The sequence below is a fragment of the Cetorhinus maximus genome, chromosome 31 (genome assembly GCF_964194155.1).
Source record: "Cetorhinus maximus chromosome 31, sCetMax3.hap1.1, whole genome shotgun sequence".
In the NCBI taxonomy this organism is placed as follows: domain Eukaryota; kingdom Metazoa; phylum Chordata; class Chondrichthyes; order Lamniformes; family Cetorhinidae; genus Cetorhinus; species Cetorhinus maximus.
This window is the reverse complement of record NC_135909.1, coordinates 20,106,946-20,130,557: the sequence shown is the minus strand read 5'-3', so window position 1 is coordinate 20,130,557 and position 23,612 is coordinate 20,106,946. Positions and strand designations below refer to the sequence as shown.

At 44.1% G+C, this 23,612-nt stretch overlaps 1 protein-coding gene and 2 non-coding genes across 3 annotated transcripts in view; all 3 read left to right on the top strand.

Annotated features, from left to right (window-relative positions):
- LOC144670314 (histone H2B-like) overlaps positions 1–23,612 on the top strand; it is a 1,149,071-nt gene that overhangs the window by 704,693 nt on the left and 420,766 nt on the right. The gene's annotated exons all lie outside the window — the stretch shown is intronic.
- Positions 3,320–3,409, top strand: trnap-agg (transfer RNA proline (anticodon AGG)). The gene is given in 2 exon segments: positions 3,320–3,355; positions 3,374–3,409. It is a non-coding gene; the product is annotated as a tRNA-Pro (tRNA).
- trnai-aau (transfer RNA isoleucine (anticodon AAU)) lies at positions 16,736–16,809 on the top strand. The gene has a single exon. It is a non-coding gene; the product is annotated as a tRNA-Ile (tRNA).

Below are 23,612 nucleotides of genomic sequence, written 5' to 3'. Positions count from 1 at the left end.
TGAGGACAGATTGCAAAGCCTAGTCTTGTAATGCCTTGAAATTCGAAGAGTAAGGGGTAATCTGCCTGAAATGTTTATGATGATTCAATAATTTGACATGGTAGGTAAGTAGAGGCTATGACGTCAGGTGGGGGGAAGCCAGGCCAAAGGTACACAGCATTAAAATTAGAACGAGAGAGATAGATTGAGCTAAAATACAGGCCAGTCGTGAGTTCATTAAATGGCAGGGCAGGCATGAGGGAAGTAACGTTTACTTCTGTTCCTATGTTTCAATTTTCATAATATTGGCCTGAACAGGTTTTCAAATTATCACCCAGTCTGTAATCGTTGCCTCTTAAAGTTAATTATTCCACCCCCTTTTCAGAAAGCAAAACTTAATCTGGAGGGAACTGAAACGAGGCGCCACTCCTCAGCGTTCTGTGATGAACCCAAAAAGGAACAAGCTAAAATTTACCTTTCAAAATGGTGATTGAGCCCTCGGATGTTGGGAACTACAGTTCCCAGGGGGTCGCAGCGGCTGGTTCTGAAATGGTCGCACATGAGAAGGTTGTTCTTTTAGCGACGTTGTTAGTACTGCGCATGTGCTGGTCGGCAAAAAAAAAAACTTGCACATGCGCATTTTGCGCATTATCTCGGCCTCAGGCCGGGACACGGCCTTGCACACATGCCTAGTTGGTTTCCTTTCTTTCAGGTTGGAATTTACCTCTGCGCCTGCGCAGAAGTGAAAGAAGGTCCAAAAGCAAAACAGCGTGAAAAGGGGCGCAGGTGATTGAGAGCTCCATTCTGAAAAAAGTGCCAGAAAAAGCTGGACACAGTCTAGGTACATGGAGCAGGTCCCAAAACAAAGGAACAGTCCCAAACCAGGGACTGGTACAAAAAGGGGTCTCAGGAAGTTGAAGGATGAGGACAGGAATCTGAAACAGATCCTGTTCAGTGAAGACTGAGGAGTAGAGTCAAAGCCGCGCGGAGCAGACTTAGGACGAGATGGGCTTGCAAGAAGCCAGAAAATCTGCGTAAACATGGCTGAAATTTTAGAATGTGAGGTGAGGAGAATTTGCATTTTTAGATAAATCAGGGTAGCATGAATTTCAAAAAGATGGTGGAATGTTACACCTTGCCAGAGAAGCTAGGCCAAGCACTGTTATTATTTTTTCCCCAGAGGTTTCTGATAATATAAGCACCATGCAAAGATTTATATTATGAGAAAAGTAAAGTTCCGAAGGCATATGGGAAAAATGGAATATACATTAAAAGGGAGAAACTTGTCTAAAGGAGATAGAAGTTCTGCGTAAGGGAAGGCATTGCAAGATCCACCAGAAGTGTGAAAAGCCTCCAGTGTTTGTTCAATAAGGTGCTGTCCATAGAAACCGAGGCTGGGAAAAGCCCCTTTGAATTCTACTGTTCAGGGTATTGTGTTTGACTTGGCTGGATCAGTTTAAATCTATTTTTTAACGCTGCCTTAACGGGGGTATAACTGGAAGCCAGATTAATTAGCGGATTTACAAGTTATTGTAGCAGTAATTTGTAGACCTATGTATGTGCTTGAAATATTTGATTTTGCTAATAAATGTTTAATTTAGTTTTGAAAACACCTTTAGAGTCTTGGTAGATGTAATACTACTGAATTCAGGGCACGCACCTTGAAATAAAATACAAATTGCCAAATCGTTGTGACCGAGTGATCAAGTTTCCTTTGTGGATTTGATCCGCTTGGCTCACACCATCTGCTGCGTCATAACAGTAGCGGATTAAGAAGGCAACACACCCCCATCTTCTCAAGGGCAATCCAGGATGGCAAAAAATGCTGGCCTATCCAGCGATGTCAACATCCTATGAACGAATAAAAAAAAGTAGACGGCGGAGCTGTGAAATATTTAAAGGGAAAACTTCTTCACAGATCTTCCTGCTTTCCTCACTCTCAATCACACAGAACAGCAAACTCACGGAATCGTAACATACCCAGAGACGGAAAATTCAGAGCGAAACACATCAAATACACCCCAAGGCCCCTCAGATCAAGTCATCAAGCTCCTCTGCTCTGATTCCATGAGAGTTTAGTTAAAATATCCTCCTAACAAACATGCTGTGGTTAAATCCCTGTCGAAGAAACTAACATTTGGGTTAACTTGTGAAGTTGAGCAAAAGAGGGCCGAATCATTTTCTTTTCAGAAAGGTTTTCAGAATGGCTGTTTGAAATTGTCCCTTCTCAGAAAGTAATTCGCTGCACAAATTCACAATTCAAAGTTGCCGCAATCCCCCACAACTTCCATCAACGATTCTTTTTGCGATTGCATTGGACCTGGAAACCGCTCTCGGCATTAATCTCACTGAACCAGTGCGTGACCACCTTGTATCTGTCAGCGTGGAGGTGACGGTGTTAGGGTCCCTTTTGGCCACTTAAAATGAGAGTGGGGCACGACGCAAGGGGGAAGGGCGAGTGTTCACCGAGGTTTCTCATACATTCCAAAAGCGAAATAATGAAGGTGCTGCAAATCTGAAGAAAACTCAGAAAAAGCTGGAAATACGCGGCAGAACTGGGAGCGTTTGTGGCGGGACAAACAGAGTGAACGTTTCAGGTCGGGATCCGTTTGGTTAAATTGACCCAGTTATTTCAGTTCTGTTTTATCCAGTATTGAAGGGTGAGTGAAGAAACAGATAATAAGGCAGCAGTTTTAGTTTTCATTTCTTATCGTTCTATTTTTTTCATTTTTCATCAGTTTCTCTTTTCTCTTCCGGATCTATAAAACGACGAAGATCCAATTCAATTGGCTGTTTCCGATTTTTCAATCGAAATTCAACATTTCAATCCAATAGATTTGTTGTTTCAGGTTATTTATCGCTCTCTGTGTTTTATTGTGATTTAATCTCTCGCGGTTTGTATGATGATCAATGTTACATCTTACTGTCTGTTCTGGTGAAGGTGAAAAACAGAAACCACATTTCCAACATTGCACATCTGGCTGCACAGTCGGATCCGTTTTCACGGACAGGACGGGCCTCATTCTGCGCTGTTGTAAATCTAAGAGTTTATGTTTCCCTCTCTCTGGCCAAACTGCACAAACTTTATTCTCCTTTTATCTTTACTGATTTCCAATACACCATAGGCTACCGCTTTTGCTTTTTTCCTGCGTTTCACTGGATTAAAACTAATGACAACAGTAACTTTTTCCAGTGTTGATCAAAGGTAATCGATTACTGCCTGAGATGCGGAGTAATTGCCAAAATGTCTGATTTCCCAATCAAGATGTCCAAGAAGTTTGGTCGACTCTAGGTGTCATTGAAACGATTCCTTAGTTGCACCGGGTGCATGTTCCCGGCTGGCTCGTTGGTCTAGGGGTATGATTCTCGCTTAGGGATCTTCATCGTGTGAACTTGCGAGAGGTCCCGGGTTCAAATCCCGGACGAGCCCTGCTTTTTTTTCAAATTCTAATTGCGGAAATCAGATCGACATTGAAACACCCTGGAAGTTTATCGCTGAGAATACTTCACTTCAGCGGACGGGAAGAAAATGAACGCAAAGCCTCCTCGTGTCATGGGACTCTGAATTCATCCCACTGCACCAAATGCAGCAACTCCCTCCTTGCGGATGCAGGCAGGATGCCCAATGCAGTCACTTGCAATTTTGCCCGAACGAACACACAGAATGGCATAATTTGATTTATTTTTTCGATATTTGAGCTATTTTCTAGTATTTGCATTGAGCAGAAAGTGAGCGTTTCAGCAATCCGGTTCAGGGCGGATTAACAATCAGGATATCTGGGCAGGAGTAAAATTGTGGAGCAGCAAAGTGCTTCACTCCCCGTATTACAGCCGGAGCTGAGCTGGAATTGTTAATTGCTGTCTTTTCACTATAACAATGTAAAAGGGTGACTGAAGCACTTTGATGGCAATCAACATCTATATTCATTGAAGCAGGTCATCTCCGCTGGCTCTTTGGTCTAGGAATGCGATCCTTAGTTAGGGATTTTTGTTGAATTGGTTTGCGAGAAGTGAAGGGTTCAACCCCCAGCCAAACATCATTGTTTGTGGCTTTTGGTCCAAGATGTGGGCCGCGTAAGGAAAACAATGAAGAGCTGTGCTCTAGAAGGTGGGATTTACTGAAATCGGGAGCAGGTTTGAGAATCCGGGTCGTTATTGCTTAGAATTTATCCACGCTGCACATGTGGGGAAAATAAACACAGGCCTTATAAATGTTTGCCTATGTAATCTGACTCTGAAATTATCCCAAAGCAGCAATTCAGGTAACCCCATGATTGTGGCTTCAGGTTGCAGGCTGATGAATTCTGTTGTAATATTATCTGAAAGAACTGACAGAGCTGGTGACCCCGCAGCTTGGTTTTTATTTGACGGCATTTACACTGTATTCCAGGAGTTTCACTGAGGAGAAAATGGGCCTTTATGTGGTTTCGCAATCTCGTTCAGAGGGAATTAACAACCAACATGTCGCTGTAAGTAAGCATTTCCTTGCAGACATTAACGTGTTCCATCCCGCGCTCATATTCACATTTGAAAATGAACAGTGTAACCAGCTCCCTTTCCTCGATGTGCTATTTGAGAAATCCGCTAACTGAGTTCTCTGCTTCTGTCTACTTCAAGCCGAACATCACTGTTCAGATTAGCGTGGGTAGAAAATTGGCAGCTGGCAGAAAACAGAGAGTAGACATAAATGGGTTATTTTTTTTCTGTTTGGCAGGATGTGACGAATGGGGTCGCGCAGGGGTTTGTGCTGGGGTCTCAACTTTTTACACTTTATTTCAATGACTTAGATGAGGGTAGGCAAGGCATAGTAGTTAAAATTGCAGAAGAAACAAACATAGGTAGCGAAGTCTGTTGCGAAGAGGACATAAGAAGGCTGCAGACGGTACAGATAATTTGAATGAATGGACAAACATTTGGCAGATGGTGTATAATGTGCGAAAATATGAAGTTTTTCGGTTTGGCTTAAAGATTTAAAAAAAGTAGAGGATTATTTAACGGGGTAGGCCTGCAGAATTCCGAGGTGCTGAAGGATCTAGGTGTTCTAGTTCTCGATTCACAGAAAGTTAGTGCAGATACAGCAAGTAATTGAAAAGGCTCGTGGAATGCTACCCTTTGTTACGATACAAATTGAGCATAAAAGTAACAATGTTATGCTTCAGTTATAAATGGTATTGATGAGAGCATATCTCCAACACTTTGTGCAGTTTTGGTCTCATTTAAGGAAGCAGGTAAATGGGTTGGAGGTGGGACAGAGGAGGTTGACTGGATTAATAACTGCAATGAGCGGGCTGCCTTATGAGGAAATGTTGTACAGACTGGGCTTGTTTCCACTGGAGATAAGGAGATTGAGGGGTGACTTGGTTGAAGCATATAAGATCCTGGATGGTCTTGACAAGGCGGACGTGGAAATGATGTTACTCTTGTGGGTGAGTCCCGAACGAGGAGTCACTGTTTTAAAATTAGGGGTTGCCATTTTAGGACAGAGATTAGGAGAATTTGTTTTCTCTAAGACGGTTGTGTGACTTTGGAATTCCCTGTCTCAGAAAGTGGTAGAGGAGGAATCACTGAAACCGTTCAAGGCGAAGGTAGAAATTTTCATGTTAGGTAAGAGAATCAAAGGTTATCGGAGGTAGATGGGAATGAGAAAATCGAAACACACGCAGAGCAGCCATGATCTTATTGAATGACGGAGCAGGCTTGAGGGGCTGAATGGCCGACACCTGCTCCTATTTCGTAAGCTCACATGTTGATATGTTTGACCAATCAGAGGTGACTTGCCTTTTTTTTAAATTAAAATAAGAGCTTTGGTTTAACCGTTTCTTGGTGCATTGTCCATGGCAACGCCTTAGCCATTCAGATTCCACATACCAACCAATCAGCACCCTGTTTATCACGTAGTTTTCAATGTTGTTCCCTTTGAAATTTGGCGTTCGTGTGTCTGTGCTGATAAGTGCAGGATGAAAAACTTCGACAGCATGTCTCTTTTTTATAACAGAAACGCTCAAGTTCTGTGCCACCAAGTGGCTATTTACCTTAAAACTGGGTCCTGTAGTTACTGATCCTTCTGTGACTGGATTAAAAAAAAACGTTCTCCTTATTTAGTCTATCAAAATCATTCATCGTTTTGTGCAACTCATCACTGTTTTGTCGACATAGGCGACATCAGGAAAATGCAGGGGACACTTTAAGATTGAAGCAGAATATGTGTTTATCCACATTCAGGCTATTTCAACACCGTGCAATCGTAAACCCGACCAAAGAGCTTTACAGGAGAAGTAACAAGCAGCATTTGATACCGAGCCATGTATTAGGCCAGGTGGCCAAACACTTCATCAAAGAGGTAGATTTTAAAGAGATCGTTAAAGGAGAAAGGAGGGCTGGGAGGTTTAGGGAAAGAATTGAAGAGCTGATGGTTCCGACAGCTGAAGGCACGGCCTCCAATGGTGGAACAAGGAAATGCGCGAATCATCAAGGGACCAGAATTAGACTCAGAACGAGTAAGGGGATTGTCTGGAAACGGACGCGAAACTCCAGCCTGACAAGTGAGAAAATTACCCCCAGCCCTCCAATATTCTCACTGCCGCTCACCCCATGTGTCTAGTTGGAAAACATTCTGAAGCAGCATGTAATCTGACAGGGAACCCGGGATAAGGCTCCACTGTCTAACCGAAAACTGCAACAGGAGGTGCTCATTACAACTGTGGGAGCCGCGTGGTGATGGTGTTGGTCCTGACATCCAGTGGTGTAGGTTCACATCGGCCTCATCATGTTATTGTTTAAAGGTGTCTCCCAGAAACAGTCTGGAGAGATGACAGGGCAGTTCTGAGAGGCAGTGTCATGCTGCATGTCACTATTACCAACTGGCTGCTTATGGACAGGTTGGAGTCTGCCTGAGGGCTGAGCAAACCGACTGCGTTCGAGCAATTCTCAATGTGTATTGGAGGAGTTGCCCTGAGAATTTGATGATTCTGCTCAGTGGTTCGGAGGGAAAGCGAACAGGGACTTGAGTCACCATCGCCAACAGGCATTAACGAACCAGTTTCTCATTTAAACCACAGTCATAGAGTTATAGAGTTTTACAGCAGGGAAAGGGGCCCTTCGGCCCATCATGCCCGTGTCGGTCATCAATCCCCTATCTACTCCAATCCCATTCTCCAGCACTTGCCCTTTCTCCGGTACATCGATGACTGCTTCGGTGCTGCTTCATGCTCTCGTCTGGATCTGGAAAAATTTATTAATTTTGCTTCCAATTTCCACCCCTCCATCATTTTCACGTGGTCCATCACTGACACTTCCCTTCCCTTGCCTGACCTCTCAGTTTCAATTTCTGGTGATAGACTGTCCACCTATATTCATTACAAGCCTACCGACTCCCACAGCTACCTCGAATACAACTCCTCACGCCCCGTTTCCTGTAAGGACTCCATCCCATTCTCTCTCAGTTCCTTCGCCTCCATCACATCTGTTCTGATGATGCCACTTTCCAAAACAGTTCCTCTGACATGTCTTCCTTCTTTCTTAACTGAGGTTTTCCACCCACGGTGGTTGACAGGGCCCTCAACCCTGTCCGACTCATCTCCCGCGCATCCGCCCTCGCACATTCCTCTCCCTACTAGAACCATGATAGGGTCCCCCTTGTCCTCACTTATCACCCCATCAGCCTGCGCATTCAAAGAATCATCCTCCGCCATTTCCACCAACTCCAGCATGATGCCACCACCAAACACATCTTCCCTTCAAACCCCCTGGTGGCTTTCCGCAGGAAACGTTCCCTTCGGGACACACTGGTCGACTCCTCCATCACCCTCTTCACCTCAACCCCCTCCCATGGCACCTTCCCGTGCAACCGCGGAAGGTGCAACACCTGCCCCTTTCCTTCCCCCCTCCTCACCATCCAAGGTCCCAAACACTTCTTTAAGGTGAAGCAGCGCTTCACTTGCACTTCCCTCACTTTAGTCTACTGCATTCTCTGTTCTCAATGTGGCCTCCTGTACATTCGAAAGACCAAACGCTGACTGGGTGACCACTTTGCGGAACACCTTTGGTCTGTCTGCAAGCAGGACCCAGACCTCCCTGTCGCTTGCCACCCTGTTCTCATGCCCACATTTCCGTCTTTCGACTGCTGCAATGTTCCAGTGAAACTCAACGTAAACTGGAGGAACAGCACCTCATCTTCTGACTAGGCACTTTACAGCCTTCCGGGCTTAATATTGAGTTCAACAATTTCAGATCATGAACACTTTCCTCCATCCGCACCCCCTTTCCAATCTCCCTTTTTCCATCAATTTATAATTTAAAAAATACATATATCTTTATTTTTCCACCTATTTTTAAATTTATTTCCATCTATTATTTTATCTCCATCTTTCAGCCCAGTTCGATACCTCCCCACCCCACCACCCCCACTAGGGCCATCTGCCACTAGCCTGCTTGCTGCCCTTAATGCCCCCATTAGCACATTCCTTAGATAATATTACCACCGTCAACACCCCTTTGTCCTTTTGTCTATGACACCTTTGGCAATCTCTTCTCTGCCTCCATCTATCACTGGCCCCCTATCCAGCTCCACCTGTCCCACTCCCCTCTAACAGCTTATCTTTCACCTCATTTCTCTATTTCCTTATTTCTGATGAAGAGTCATTCGAACGACAGCTGTATTCCTCTGCACTGATGCTGTCAGACATGCTGAGTTTTTCCAGGTATTTTTTGTTTTCATTCGGATTTCCAGCATCCACAGTATTTTGCTTTTGTCCTGTATGCTACGTCGTTTCAAGTGTTCATCTAGGTGCTTCCCAAATGTCGTGAGGGTTCCCGCCTCTACCACCATTTTAGGCAGTGAGCTCCAAATGCTCTCCACACTCTGGATGAAACAAAAATCCTCAAATCCCCTCTGTACCACTTTTCCCTTACCTTAAACCTATGCCCCCTGGTATTGACCTCTCAAAAAAGGAAAGAACTTCCTCCTAACTAGACTACCTATGTCCCTCATAACTTTGAGCACCCCAACAGGTCGCCCCCTCAGCCTCCTCTGCTCTCAGGAAAACAACCCTATCCGATCCAGTCTCTCTTCATAGCTGAAAGGCTCCAGCCTAGGCAACATAGGTGAGACTCCTCTGCACCCCTTCTAGTGCAATCACATCCTTCCTATATTATGGCGAGCATAACTGCACACAGTACTCCAGCTGTGGCTTAACTAACATTTTATACAGTTCCAACATAACCTCGCTGCTCGGATAGTCAAAGCCTCGACTAATGAATGCAAGCATCCCATCTGCCTTCTAAACCACCTCATCGACCTGTCCTACTGCCTTCAAAGATCATTGGAAATGCACAACAAGGTCCCTCTGATCCTTTGTGCTTCCTAAGGACCTGCCATTCATCGTGTGATCCCTTACCTTGTTAATGCTCAAAAAATACTTCACATCACACTTTTTAGGATTAAATTCCACTTACCATTGTTCTGCCCATCTGGCCAGTCTGCCTGTGTTATCCTGTGGTCTAAAGCTTCGCTCCGCACTGTTTACCACACCACCAATTTGCTTGTCATTTGTGAACTTACTGAGCATACCTCCTACATCCATGTCTAGATCATTAATGTACACTACAAATAGCAAGCGACCAGCACTGAGCACTGCAGTATGCCACTGGACACAGGCTTCCTGTCACAAAAACAACCTTTGACCATCACGCTCTGCCTCCTGCCACTAAGTCAATTTTGGATCTAATATGCCAAATTTCTCTGGTCCCATGTGCTCTTACCATCTTGACCAGTCTCGCATGTGAGACATTGTCAAACACCTTATGGAAGTCCATGTCGACTATGTCATTTGCATTACCCTCGCCTATACACCTTGTCACCTCCTCCAAAAAATCAATCAAATTTGTTAGGCATAATATCCCCCTGGCAAAGCCTTGCTGAATATCCTTCATTAATCCTTGCCCCTCCAAGTGGAGATTAACTCTTCGCTCAGATTTTTTCCAGAAGTTTCCCTACCGCTGATGTTAGACTCACTGGCCTATAGTCCCCTGGTTTATCCCTACCACTCTTCTTGAATAATGGTGTTCTCCAGTCCTCTGGCACTGCTCCTGTGGCCAGAGAGGATTTGAAAATTAATATCAGCGCCCCAGAAATCTCCTCCCTTGCCTCCAACAGCAGCCTGGGATGCATCTCATCTGGGCCTGACGATTTATCCACTATTACGCCTGCTAAAACCGCTAATACCTCTTCCCTCTCAATGCTAATTTGTTTAAGTGTATCACAGTCCTCTTCCCTGATTTCTATGCCTACACCGTCCTTCTCTATAGTGAATACAGATGCAAAGTGTTCAAATAAAACCTCACCGACGTCTTCTGGTTCCTCACACAGGCTGTCACATTGGTACCTATTGGCCCTATCTTTCCCTAGTTATCGCCTTGCCCCTAATATCCTTATAAGCGCCTTCGAATTTTCGTTTATTTTACCTGCCAGCGTATTTTCATGCCCGCTCTTCGCTCCCCTAATTTCTTTTTAAAGTAATTCCCTGCACTTTCTATACTCCGCGGAGGCTTCCGCTATTTTGAGCCCTCGGTGTCTACCCTAAGCTTCCACTTATTCTCCTTTTACAATCCAGTAATTTTCTTGACACCCAGGGTTCTCCGGACTTGATGGTCCCACCCTTCACCTTTACGGGAACATGTTGGGCTACACTCTTATCATTTCATTTTTGAATGCCTCCCACTGCGATGATGTAGATTATCCTACAAGGAGCTGCTCACACATCAATTAAAAACTAACTTCGAGGGGACTCGCACTCACAACTTTTGAATGTCCTTTTTGTCCTTGTTTTAAGCAATAAACACACGATCCATTGCACTGCAGAGTCTCACATGTGGCAGCATTTCTCTTTGCCTCATGAGGATTTCTGACAATGTAGGACGAGCTGAGAGCTGCAAATTTCAGCATTTCTGAAATTAGAATATTAACAACGTTTCAAAACGACTTCATTGCTGGTCAAACGGATTGGAACGTCATGTGTTCGTCAAAAGCGCAGTTCCATCGCTCTCCCTCTGTTCATCTGTCTGTTTCTGTGACTATCCCTCCCTTAAATCTCGCTCTCTCCTTCCCTCTCGATCAGAAAAGGTAACAGAAGGCTGAATGGATTCCGATCCCTCTTTCCCGTTATTCTTAAGGAAAATCAGCCATCGACAGAAAACACTTTCCATATTTCGCCAAGCAAATGTAATTTCCTTTTCAGAGAGTGCAGACGGAAATTTGAAGATAGGATGTTGTGCTTCTTGGAAAAAAATGGTTTAAAATTTGATGAACTCCCTGGATCTGGCGGCCCACAACCTCGGCTTTTTAAAGAATAGGTTGCAGGGATATTGTAAGAATCGCCGCTGATTTTCCAGATTTCCCAGATTCTAGCATGGAACTATGAACTCAACCTCCATCTCCTTCCTGTCAGCCCTGTGTCGGGTCCATACCTGCTATTTCTGCCCTTTTTCTTGAGCTGTACAGATTCCTCAGAAACTCTTCACTCACTCTAAGTTAGACTTCCGATCTCCGCCTGGATCGCTGTGTTACGCACAAGTTAAGTATTGTTCAATTTATAAACGAGTAAATTTCACCCTAATTATAACGCAGCAGCTTTAAAATGTTGTAAAGCTGAAAAAATCAGGAATAAAGGCTGGAAAATCCGATCGTGTCAGTGATAATTTGTGAGGTGTGAGCCTGTCGAGAGTGCCCGAGACTGGAATGATGGGATCAATAGGGAGAAATTCTCAAGAGAGCGTTCGAGCTCAGAGTGGCGGGATCTATGGAGAGAGGTCCTGAAGCGACTGTCTAAACCCAGGGTTTGGGTATTTTGAAGGTACAGGAGGGGGCCATTCTGTCCCTTCAGGCTGTTTCCACACTCATTTACACAATGGTTGGTCTGTATCTTAGCTCCATCCAGATGCCGTGATTTCCAATCCTGTTAGGCGGTTGCCTAGCAATAATCTATCACTCGCAGTTATTGAATTATTAATTAAGGCAGCATTTACTGCTTACGAGGGAAGATTGCTTCACATCTCAATCTTTGCGCGAAGAAATAATTATTAACGCCTTCCCTGAATGGCCTGTCTCTGTTTGAAATTTATGTCCTTTAGTCCTGGACTCCACCATTTCGCCAGTGTTTTTTTAATGTCCTCCTGAAATCTGTTGCTATCGTTCACATTGTTTAGTTCACATCTGAGTTTAGTGTGATTTTGGACTTTGTAATTGTACGCAATAAACACAAGTGTAGGCTATTAAAGTTTATCCAGAAGAGAAGTGGCTCTAACACTGAATCCTGGGGACATTACTGTCCGCTCCGGTGAAGTCTGGAAAACAACTGTTCATTGACAATTTTGTATCCACGCTCTCTGCCAGAAACAGCACGGTGAGATGACTGAGCAGTTTTGGAAAGATCGTGTTGTGCTGCGTGCCACTGTTCCCGCTGTCTGCATATGTCAACTTTGGAAACTGTTTGAAGAATGAACAGGCTGATTCTGGCCTGGCCTGGTGTTTTCTAGTTTCATGAAAAGTTGCCGTGAGAAGGTGAGTTTCTTCTGGCCAGTGGTTCAGATAGAAAGTGGGGGCGGACAGGAGCCGGTGTATAACTGGAGATGTCGGTGAAACAGCTCCCCTTCACTGAAAGCCTTGAATGAAAGAGTGAGAAAAACAGAAAATGTTAAAAATTCTGCCGGTCTGGCGGCACCTGTGGAGAATGAAACAGAGTTAACGCTTCGTGTCCACTATTGCAAAGTGCCAAAGGGCAGTGATATCGGAATCGAAACATTAACCCTATTCTCCCTCCACAGACGCTGCGAGACCTGCTGACTTTTTCCAGCACTTACTGTTTGTCTTTCTGATTGCCAGCATCCGCAGTGTTTTATTTCTACTCACACGAATGATGGACTCATTGTTTTGCTTGTAACCTGATCGAAAGTCTGGCTCCAGTGGGACTCTAGACCACAACCTTTGAAAACCTTAATTATCACTGCCAAGAAGTTCAACCCGCTTTCCATTGCGCCGCAGAACCCCTTCGGTTTGCGCGTGTTCCTTTCGGATTTCCAACAATGTATAATTGTTCCAAAGTTCAGCAATTTCCAACATTAGACCATTGATTAGACTTGAAAAGTGTTTCCTTCATTGTAACGCGTATTGAGACCCCTTGTGGTTGTGACAACAGCTTTAAAAAGGTAAGTCTTCAATTCAAATGCCTCCTTGATATCAAGGGCAGTCGCTGTTACCTCACCCGTTGAGCTCAGTTCTTGTGTCCATGTTTGGGCCAAGGCTGCAGTGCAGTCAGGAGCTGAATGGCCCTGGTGTATCTCAAACCAAGCATCAATGAACAGGTTATTGCTGAGTAACTGTTGCTTGATGGCGCTGTCAAAGTCCCCAACCATCACATTTTTTTTGATCAGGAGTAGACTAATTGGCCGAGTTGGATTTATTCTGCTTTTTTTTGTGGACAGGGCACACCTGCTGGCCTCGCCAGCGACGCCGACATCTCGTGCAAAAAAAAATGTTCCAGTTCTTGTGTACAAATCTGGTTAAACGACAATGGGATTAATGTCATCAAGTCTCGACTGCATCTGTTAATCGCTGTGAGTAAATTTGATTATGGGATTCATGTCGCATCCATAAAACTCTGCTTCTGTACCTCAATGAGCTTTGTTCTGTATCTGTCGGTCACAGGCAGTGTTTGTGAGTATAGGTTTCATTCTGTATCCCCAACTCTGGGACCGTTTCTGAGAGTAGAATTCCTTCTTTATGGGTCAATGTCTTGTACTGTAAGTGAGGGTGGGATTAATTTTGTATCAGTCAGTGGGAGTCATTCTGTATCTATCAGCCATCATTACTGTTAGGGAAATTGGGATTAATTCGTTGGCTAAATGTCTCTGGTATTTTCTTAATCACAGTGTAAGAAACATATCTTCTCATTTCTGTTGGGCTGTTTCTTTATTTCCTGTTGGGCTGTGGGTTAGAATTACAATGGCTGCATGTTGAAAGACATGCTCATTGGAACATAATGAGAGATATATACAATGCTGCAATCCTGGAACAGAGTGTGTCATGAAAGACAGGATGGTGCTAGGAAGAATTTCTGGACCAAGGGAGCTGTCATTTTCATTGGCTCACGACCAGGTGACCAAGGTTTTGTGTGAAGAGCGGTACAGCAGAAATCTCTTGGCCTGCAAAGAGAAAACATCTAAAATCTCTTTCCTCATAACTCTATAACCAGCTCTCTCTCCGAGGAAACCCGTGTGAAAAGGGAAAGGGGAAACGATTGTTAGAGAATTTGAAAGGCAAGTTATCATCCAATGAACTAAATTCTGAAAGTGCTGGAAGGCCACCTCGGGTCATCATCAAGATCTGAAAGGAATTTGGAAGACATCAATCAAAGTCAACCCTTCCAACCCTGTACTCCAGATTGGTGCTAATGAACTGTTTTACCACACCACTATAATGCCTGTTTTGTGTGCCTTATGTGTGTGTGTGTATATATAGGGGTTTAAGAAGGGGTGGAGTTTAAGTTATAGTGTAAGAAGTTAGCAGGCATTTTTTTTTCTTTTGCCATTTGTTAAAGGCAATTAGATCAAAAACAATTATTTACGCATTAAGTTTACAAACCTGGTGCTCATATCCTGTAACCCAAATTAAACAGTTAGGTAGAATTGGGGCAATATGGTGGTTTGATCAAACTTTTTCACATTTATCGTGGCTCGGGGAGCAGTGGGGTTTGATATTGCAGCGAACTATCCCCAGTGAGTCGTGACATTCGCCAGAGCCTCGGTATCCAGGTTGATACCGCCGTTTGATGGGAATGTCAGGGTGGGTGATGTGCTGGGCCAGGAGTGTATCAATTATGGTCGAATACAATTCTGCTGCTGCTGATGGCTCTCAGAGCATGAGCCTGGGATCGCTGGATTACTCTTCCAGTGACAGGATCAGATTTCTGCATCTGTCATTCCCTGACACAATATATCTTCGTCATATTCAGTATGTATCTTGCATTTTCTGATACTTTATGAGGTTTGGGTCATTAGTTGAGTCTGTCAGTGGAGCCGTACGTGTGCAATTGATTTGCCTGACAGTCAGCTTCCGGTGCTGTAAATGACCGGATTTATTCTGCATTTGTTAGTCTTGGGTATTGTAAGCAACTTTCTGAATCTCCTCATCCTGAATCTCACAATGGCGCTGTGTGTGTCTGTGTGTGTGTGTTTGTTGGCGGGTGGCGGGTAGGGGCTGGGGTGTGTGTGGTTGTACGTGTGTGTGTCTGTGTGATTAACTCATTATCACTCAGTGCTACTGAAAGTGAGTGTGGCTTAATTCTCCCCTCGTCTTTGCCAGTTCCTAAGAAATGCTTAGACTGCGTGAGGCGGAATTGCGTGGCGGGGGGTGGGGTAGGGAGAGGTGCGACGGGGAGGGAGGGATTGAAATCCATGGCGCAGGATGATGAATGTGAAAACAGCCGTCTTTAAAACATGTGTGTAGGAAAGTGAAGAGAGAACATGTATCTGAGGAGATCACAGAAAAGTTATGGCTGGAGAGACAAGTTTTGGGTTATCAGTGAAAAAAAAAACTCCTGTAATGAAGGCACAAAATCAGAAACAGGAAATGCGGGGAATATTCAGCAGGTCCGAAAGCAGCTGTGGAGAGGTATTCCTGTCGCCCGGATGTAACTTTCCAATTGGACACTTCACGTCGCTCAGATCTTACACTCTCATCACCTTCGTGTGAGGAACAGGTCGGGCGGGAATTGGGTCTTTGTTGATTTGAGCAAACAGAGCAATGCAGCAATGAGAAGCTCCTCACCCCCCGGCGGCTTGGGGAAGGATGGGACTCAGATACAGGACCCTGACAGGTGCTGAAAACAGGAAAATCACATCGAGTTTCAAATGCAATGAAGATGAAAATAGAATTCAAAACATTTGTGCAAAGTTCAATGGGTTAGTGTCCCAGTACATCACAGCTGCGATTTCTGATGGCCGAGTGGTCTGAAGTGCTGTGTTTATATTGCCCTATTCTTCTGGAAGCGTGGGTGACGAATCCCCCTCCTGACATTAACTTTCCTTCCACAGCTCATTCCAAACCCGCGACCACTGCCGGCAAGAAGGACAAGGGCAGCAGACGCATGGGAACACCATCACCTGCAAACACACGACATTAAACTGAAAAATAGGACAAGTGTATCACTGCTTCACTTGGAAGAGGTGTTTGGGTTTTGAGGAGATAAAAAGCTGCCGTTGTATCCCCTGCATTAGCACAGAAAGGTGCGGTTAAAAGGGGAGGGGATATTGGCGGTAGAGCAGCGGCCGCGGAGGGAATTGTCCCTTCAGTATGGTGAGCTCCCCATTCAGTGGAGACACACACCGCCCTGACTTAGAAAAATATCGCCACCCCTTCCCTGTCGCTGGGTCAAAATCCTGTTCCGCCCTTCAACTGGATCCTGGATCATCTGTATCTGAGCTCCAGCTTCCTGGCAGGATTTCACAGACAATCATACCAGTGCTGATTCAAAAAAAAAACCTCGATCCATCTCATTTTTAAAATTGCCATTTGACTCTAAGTTTCGTTCGCTTTTTGGGAGGAAAGTTCTAATTTTTCACCACCCTTTGTGTGAAGTGTCTCTTTACCACATCATGAAAGGCGCTACACTCATTTTATACTTTACCCCAGTTTTCTGGACCGAAGTCGTGCCAGATCTGCGACATATAACTAACTGTCATTGAGACATCTAAACCGGCCTTGGGCGCTGTGCCTGAGTTGGTTAAAGCGCCTGTTTAATAAACAGGAGACCCTGGGTTCAAGTCCTAGCGGAGCCTCGCTTCAGTTTACAAGTTTTGAGCTGATTTGAGCAAATACTTCGTAACAGTGCAAAACATTTCTTGGTTCTGATGAGTATTTCCAAATTGCTAGCTCAAATTGCCCTCCCTTGTACAGCAGGTTTTCTTCTAACATTTCAACACAACTGAAGAAGAGATTTGTGGAAAGTGGCCACTCACACTGAGAAACTCTCCCTCGTGTGACTCCACCGGAAGAGATGGGCGCTATTCTATTTAACAGTTGAAGTTCAGAACACTGACATCCAGATTTTGGAAGAACAAGACAACAGAGCAAGGTAAAACTCACTGGGTCAGCGATAGGATTCAAACTTCATCACCGGAAATAAGAGGAAGAGAAGTGAACAATAGTTTACTGTGTGAACGCTGTAACAAGCAGTTGGCAAATTCTGCTTTCCGAGACCTCACTGAAGATGTGCAATGAACCTGTTTTCCACTCCGTTTAAAATGCTGAACATTCTGAGTCTACATGTAGGTGGATATTTAGTTTAAATTTATTTGTGAAAAAGTGTCAATTGTTTACATGTTGTTAACGTGGCAGCACGTGAACATTTCAATGAGTTCTCCTCACAACCTGCTCAACACGTTTCACCGAAAGAAATTATCATTTATCTTAAATATCCTTTCACAAAGAGGGATATTAGGTATCACTCCACGGACATTCCAATGGATTTGGAACGGATTCATTACAAATAATCAGGACTTTCTAAGCACCTCAATCAGCCACAATTTCTTCCAAAGAAACCGCTCTCGACATTCATCTCACTGAAGCAGAGTGTGACCGTGTTGTATCTGTCAGTGTGGAGGTGACCAGTTTGGGGTCGCTATCGGCCTGTTCCACCCTAGACTGGGGCAGGATGTAAGGGGGAGGGTTTCCCCGAAGTTCGGAAAACATCGTCATTCGGAAAAATGAGACAGATTGAAAGGAACCAATGAATAAACCCCAGGACCCAGATTGGAAAATCTGTAGATTCCCTTTGGGAAAGTGAATGGGAGCAGAATGAAGGGTGAACATTCCCACTGCCCAGAAGCGGTGAAGACACAGCTCAGTCAGCCCGGCCCCCTCCATTCTCACGCTGGAACATTCCTCACATGGAAATTATTTAAACCAGTGAAATAAATCCTTACAGCCGATAATTTATACAACTGATTGAAGGAATGTCGAGCGTGGTTACCGAGTGACGGTGAAAAGTTGAACATTTGTTCCATTCAACCAAACTGCGATAAAATGTGAACATTTCTTCTCATTGTTAAAAATAATTTGAAGGGTCTGGGTAAAAATGTTCAGTGTTTGTGAGAGTGGGGTCTGGATGAGCAGCTGGTGAGTGCGACAGGGCCAGTGCTGGATGCAGGAAGCTCCCGTCAGTGTGGGTGGGTCTGATGGGGCTGAGTGATTGACAACTGGCGGTTGTTGGTGTTTCCATAAATCATGGAAATTCCCTCCAACAGCTTATTTTCTTCATTTGATTGTAAACAACTTGAGCAAAAGTGAATCAGTGCAGGAGCATTTTTGGTCTGTATGAAAGCGGGGGTGGGGTACGTGGGGGGAGGAGGGGGGAGGGGGGGGGGGAGTGGGGAATGATTTCAGTTGCCATTGTCCAATGGTGAATAGTTTCGACGACAAATCCACTGGGTTTTTCCACTTTGACTTGAGTCCTGCTCCCTGAGGATCTCTTCAGTATTTTTAATTTTGTTTTATGTTGAATTCTCTATTTCCACGGGATGCTGGCACTGAAATGGCTCATACTTCGCGCTGTTGTTGTCTATGAAGCAGGTATTTTCTGCGCGGTGGGCGGAGGCGCTGCTGCCTCACAGCTTCAGCGATCCGGGTTCGGTCGGGTGTCTGTCCGAGTGGAGTTTGCACTTTCTCCCCGTGTCCGCGTAGATTTTCTCCGGTTAGGTAGATTGGCTACGGTAAATTGCCCCTCAGTGTGTGTCTGTGTGTGTGAGTTTGTGCCTGTGATAGACTAGAGTCCACGTCCTGGGTGAACTCCGCCAACGCCTATTGCCTGTCCGGATGGTCTCGGACTCCCCGCGTTCCTGAATTGGATGAAGCGGCTCTGGAAAGGTGAGTGACTGCACGATCTAATGGAGACATACGGTCTAATGGAGACATGTTCAGAGGGCTGTGCCAGAGGGTTTCTTTCAGGTTTTAGGCCTCTTTTGGTCCCTTCGCAACCACCGGATGTCTGCAGAGGAACTCGGAATGCCGTACCCCTCTTCTCAGGGTGGACTTAATCAGGGGAGAAAATGTTGGTTGAGGAGATAATGAAAGGTCTCGGGGTTTGGTCCGAGATTCCCGGAGCTGGGGGGAATAGCATAACTCGGTGGAACAATGTGAGATTAGCGGGATACGAGCTTGGGACATTATCCAGTCTATGCTGGGGGACTGCTGGGAAGGAAGTTGTTTTGTCTGCTTATCCAAGCGGAATGTTGGGGGTAGAGCGGCTTTCAGATCCGGAGGGGAGGGTGAAAGCCTTTCACTGAATTTCAAGGTTGTAAATCAGATCCTGGAAGTATTGCTGCTGTGATCCCGGGAGGTGGGGTCTCATTTTTAGAGGAAAAAACTTAAATCAAAACTGAGATGTAGGGCGTTGGAATCTGCTCTGCACTGATTAAATTCTATTCATCTTTGTTTTCCGGAATAAACAAGAGTTGTGAAGCAAAAAGCTTACATCAAGGACCGGTCACTGAAGTAAAAAAGAATTGGAGACGCGGGACGTTAGAACCTGCTCAGCACCGATTCACATTAACTCAATATTGTGTCCTGGGATAAATAAGTGGTTTGTTGCTGTCCATTACAAAAACAAATAGAATTCTGAAGGTTCTGGCCAGTAACTTCACAATTTCCACTATTACATCTCTCAGCATCGTCAGCTGCATCCCATGAAGTCCTTGAGACTTACCAACATAAAGTTCAGCCAGTCCGTCCAGTACCTCTTTTTAAACAAGAGTTAAATATAAAAGAAGGCAGTTGTAAAGTGTGGATGGAGAAAATGAGCACTTCTGTTAAAGAGGATTTAAAGGAGAAGAGAGAAACCTTTGTGATAAAGAAGTAGGATTAGCAGAAATAAAAATAACAATAAGTGGAATGAAGGAAGCGGGGTTTTCATGGCTGATTGCCGAATTTCTCAAAGATTCTTTTAATAGAGATTGAAAATCCATTTTTCGACGCCTTTAAGGAAATTAACATTGATGGAAGCCTATCCTCATCTATAATGCATCATATCTTATTTAACAAGTATCATGTGGGTAGATGGGATTTAAAGAATTGGAGGCATATCCCATTATAATGATGATTATAAGATCCTGATGAGGGCTAGGGAAAAGTTTTGGGAAGAACAGCAAGACCTTGGAGAGCGTACAGTGGAGATTTACTGGAATGGTGTGAGCAGTGAGGGATCCCGTATGTGGATGGACTGGGGAAAATAACTGCCAGTGTTCTTCTTATCACAGGGAACGTTAAGGGGAGATTTAATATAGGTATTTAAAATCATCCCAACTATTTTCTTTCTCGTACAATTCGGTTTAGCAATTAACAGAATGTTTGACAACCAATGAAGAGTACATACACTCTGTAAGATTTTGCTATTGTCATAATTTAATTTGTGAGGAAATGTCTCACATTGGTCCATTCCATACAGTCCCTGACCTGATGTGATAGAAATTCCTTTCACTTACAGAAGCTGCATTTCCAACATTGCGCACCAGTCTGCTCATTCAGAACCTTCCTGCCAACTTTTCATGGATGGAAAAAGGGTGTGAGACTGTGTTCTAAAACTCAGACAGGTGACCAGGTGACTGAGAGTTTAAGGTGCTGGATTGCTAATCTATTGTGTTCTGCATACATAGGTTCCAATCCAATCCTTGCTGCTAGTTTGTGGATATTATTAATTAATTGTTGCTTCCTGTTTTGTTACATTTTGAATAAAATAGAACTGAAATCCGTTGCTTGTCAATATCTCACTGGAGATCACGGATTTGTTCAGACTTCATCAAAACTGAGACTGACAATTACAGTTCTTCACCCAAATTATACTGGAATGATTATCAGACAGGATTCATGAAAGGAGGCAACGGAAAAAGTTAATGACGATGGAGCAGAAACATAACATTATCCTTGGGGAACACATTTAAGTTGAAATTTGCTTGATGAGTTCAGTGAGTGAGCAAGTTTGATCAAATGAACTTTAAAGTGATGGGCTGTCTAATTAATCCTATGAAGGATAGAGCGGACTGTTTGTTTTTGTGGTGAGATGTGGGAAAAGGTGGAGGAGCATGAAGCTATATACAGACATCATTAAAAGCTAGTGGACAGGAAGGTAAAAATACTGTAATAATGCTAGTAGAATACAAAGGATTGGAGCTCATGCTGCAGCTTTATAAAACTCTGTTTAGATCCCATTTAGATCACTGTGTTCAGTTCCGGACAACACACTTCAGGAAAGAGAGATTGGCCTCCGCGTGGGAGCAGCAGAATTTCACAAGAGTGATACCAGCCTCAAATGATGACGGATTTCAAAGACTAGTCTCGTAGAGCCTTGAATATCGAAGATTAAGGGGCGACCTAACTGAGATAGATATGATGATTAAATGATTTGACAGGGTAGATCGGGAGGAACTATTACCTCTGGCGGGGGAAGACCAGGAGAAGGGGACATAACCTTCAAATTAAAACGAAGCCTTTCGGGGGTAATTTCACGAAGCACTTCTTCACACAAAGGGTGGTGGAAATAATGAATTCTCTCCCTCAATCAAGCGTTAAAGCTGGGAGTCAATCAAAAATTTCCAAACTGAAACTGATGGCTTTTGTTTGGTAAGAACTTTAAGAATTACAAAACAAAGAGGGATAGACGGAGCTAAAATACAGACCAGTCATGTGTTCATTAAATGGCAGAACAGGCATGAGGGAAGAATACTTTACTTCTGTAAAAGCTGAGTGCTCCGTGCACCATCAGCTCATCAAGTAGATGTATTGTCTGGATAAAGCGTTCTGTTTAGAACAGGATTTACTGAACTGAGGCACGTTATTGCAGAACAAATAAGTCACTTCTAGATTTTCCTTTGAAAACATAGAAACTAGGAGCAAACTTCCAGTTTGTTGATATATTGAATTGAAATAAACTGGAATTACAGTGCAAATGAATTCATATTCAAAATCAAATCTTACTTTCAGGTAAATTACGTGGAACAATTAAATTACAAACAAGAACTCAAGTGACCTGTGAGCTCAAACACAGAGAGAGTAAATTTCAGAGTGAAGACTTAAAAATTTCAATTTTTTGCAAGTGAGGGTTAAGTGCAGAGGAGGAAGGAGCTGCTGTGTAATTTTAACCGAGATACTGCAGCAAAAGTACAAGAGGGAAGGAGTGGAACTCTCTAAATAACGAGAACTTTAATTAAATAGACAACTCATTTCAGTGAAATGTTGGGACAGCTGAGAGCTGTTGCCTACACATCCTGTGCTCTGTGGGAACTCCAAATAAGACTGATGATAATAGTCAGATTCATAATACATTAGCGAACCAAGCAGACCACAGAAAGTGCAGAGGAGAGATGGTAAAAAGGAAATTAGATCAGAAGAGAGAGTGTATGAGAAAAGATTTGCAGGTAACAACCGAAAACACAGAAGATTTTTACCAGCATAAGGGCAGTCACTGAAAGGGGGGGCAGATTTGGAGATCCTGTGCGGGGAGAGGGCATGGCTGACGTACTAAATGGGAACATACAAACAAACCAATTAGCAGCAGGAGTAGGCCACTCAGCCCCTCGAGCCTGCTCCGCCATTCAGCAAGACCCTGCCTGATCTGACTGTAACCTCAACCTCACATTCCTGCCTCCCCCCAATAACCTTTCACCCCTCCTTGTTAATCAAGAATCTATCTAACTCTGTCTTAAAAATATTCAAAGTCTCTGCTTCCACCAGCTTTTGAGGAAGAAAGCTCCAAAGACGCTCGACCCTCGGCTAGAAAAGAAATTCTTAACTCTGTCTGAAATGAGAGTCCCCTTATTTCTAAACAGTGACCCCTAGTTCCAGATTTTGCTACAAGAGGAAACGTGCTCGCCACCTCCACCCTGTCAAGACCCTCAGGATCTTAAAGGTTTGAATCTAGTTGCCTCTTACTCTCCTGAACTCCAGGCGATACAAGCCTAACCTTTTCAACCTCACCTCATAAGACAACCGGCCCATCCCTGGTATTCGCCTCGTAAACTTTGCACTAAACCTGTCATCGCAAAATAAGCGGATGCTGCTAATGTCATTCGTGGGGAAATTGGATAGGATGAAAATAGATGAAGTGGAAGCTATCACAAGACTGGCACCGCTCACAGTAGAAAAGCTGCTCAATCCGCATCGGATACACCTTGGATTACTGAGGGAATGAAGGGTGGAAATAGCGGGGATTCGAGCCACAATCTTTCAATCCTCCTTGGATATGGGAGTGAAGCCAGACGACTGCAGGTTGTTCATGTTACATCCGTGTTTAAAATGGAGAGGGATAAACCTAGTAACTACAGAGCAGTTAGTCTCATGCCGGTGGTGGGGAAACGTTTAAAGACAATAATCCAGAACAAAATTCATTGTCGCTCGGTAGAACATGAGATGATAAATGATAACCAGCACAGATTGGTTAACAGAAAACCAGCACTGAAATACTTAATAAAGCTCTTTGATGACGTGTCAGAGAACATTGACCAGGGGAGCGAGGATGATGATGTGTGTCTGGACTTCCAAAGGGATTTGAAAAAGTCCCACATAATGAACTTGGCAAAATTCCAGCAGCTGG